Source organism: Haplochromis burtoni, unplaced genomic scaffold, assembly GCF_018398535.1.
Source record: "Haplochromis burtoni strain Fernald_Lab_line unplaced genomic scaffold, NCSU_Asbu1 Contig_126, whole genome shotgun sequence".
Taxonomy (NCBI): domain Eukaryota; kingdom Metazoa; phylum Chordata; class Actinopteri; order Cichliformes; family Cichlidae; genus Haplochromis; species Haplochromis burtoni.
The window spans coordinates 1,680,500-1,682,342 of record NW_024582487.1 but is presented as its reverse complement, the minus strand read 5'-3'; the positions used below and the strand labels follow the sequence as shown (position 1 = coordinate 1,682,342).

Here is a 1,843-nt window from a genome sequence, read left to right as displayed (position 1 = left end):
GGCAGCCTCGCCTCTGTCAGTGCGCCCCAGGGTGGCTGTGGCTACAATGTAGCTTGCCATCACCAGTGTGTGAATGTGTGTGTGAATGGGTGGATGACTGGATATGTAAAGCGCTTTGGGGTCCTTAGGGACTAGTAAAAGCGCTATATAAATACAGGCCATTTACCATATTATAAGTCCATAAAACAAATATATAAATAAGGTAAAATGATAATTAAGACCAGGAACTAAACTACCGAAATACAAATACTGCACTTTGATGCAGGTTTGCCAATATTATTCATACCAATATGTCCTTTAAGATGTCAGCTCATCAGGGTTTAAAGGCATCGGTTAATTTTGGGTCCAAACCTGCACTAACTTGAGCAAATAAAAGTCAAACCACAAGTGATTTCATTGATTACTTCTTTGAGATAAGGCGATGCTATTCAATGGAAATCACCTGTTTGCACAGGTTGGCTCCATGAGTTTATAAAGTCCAGTAGTAAGCTCAGTAAAACATGCTAAGTAACTTCAGTTAATAATAAAAATAAATCATTAATAATGGCATTAAATGAGCTATTATTGGTTGTAACTGCAGACAAACCTATCTCACACTGAGTTTTGATGAGAATACCTTTTGATTAGCAATGATTAACTGCAACCAAGATATGTTACAGCTAAAGTGCAGCCTGGATGACATTAGTTTTAATCATATCAAACATTGCTTTTAAGTTTCTTTAATTTGTGGATACTTCAGAGTAGCTAATGTACAGGTTGATCACTTCTTATAAGCAACAGGATTTAAGAGGATGAGGTAATCGATTTAAAAATACTTTGTCTTTGAGTAAAGCCTTGTTCTTGGATTCAAAATGATGGAATAGTTATCAGTCTGTTTGTTTTTTCCTACTCTACATGCTGCTATCAGATGAACAAGTTGCGTTTTGAGGACCTAAACAAAATATTTGACTTGGTTGTGGCGCCTTTGTGCTGACATAATCAAGCTTTCCCATCTTGTCTCCACCTTGAAGCGTCACCTGGGAGCATAATGAAGTATATTTTGTCTGTAGAAGACTTGTTTTATCCTGTGTGGTTTATGTAGCAAAGAAAAAAGAAGCCATCTTATTTGGAAAATTTCAGGCTTTTAGTGATTTAAGTATTATTAAAGACTAGATGAGAATATTAAAATTGTCTCAAAATTGCATTTTGTTTTTGTTTGTTTTTTTTGTTTGGCTTAGAGCGACTGAATTTGTCTGGTACTATCATTCACCTCTTTGCTTTCAGTATAAACAGTCTGTGCAGGCTTGTCCTTCTGTATTAGTCACCTAGCTCCTGTAGGAACAATGATATGAATACCCCACCAAGTTCCAGCTTGTGTACCATTGAGAGAACTCGGTGTGAACAGAAATGGCTGAGAACAAAGACATTGTGGTGGTATGGACATTGGAGAGAAGCCCAGAAGGTGAGGGAAAGACACACCTGTGGCAAAGGTCTTACCAATTGCCAAGAAAAGATTCAAATGACTAGTTTTAAAACTGTTCATTGTCTTCTGAATGGACTTGCAATGAAAAAACCTTAAGGTCACATCTAGGTCACTTTAAACTCTGTAAGAATGTTTTCTCTGTCTATTCAAATTTTGACTATTCATGGCAAAAGCTTGTAAAATCACTTTTGTGTTTTTGTTGAAAGTTCTTAGTTAGGCTGTTACTATGCAGCCATCAAAAAGATGAAAGGCAAAGAACAAATGCTTTACACTACATTCAGTCATTCACACACACATTCACACACTGGCAATGGCAAGCTACATTGTAGCCACAGCTGCCCTGGGGCGCACTGACAGAGGCGAGGCTGCCAGACACTGGCG

The 1,843-nt window shown here is 37.7% G+C and overlaps 1 protein-coding gene across 1 annotated transcript in view; it reads left to right on the top strand.

The window, feature by feature from the left end:
* LOC102312841 (AN1-type zinc finger protein 3) overlaps window positions 1-1,843 on the top strand; it is a 12,291-nt gene that overhangs the window by 2,173 nt on the left and 8,275 nt on the right. The window lies entirely within an intron of this gene.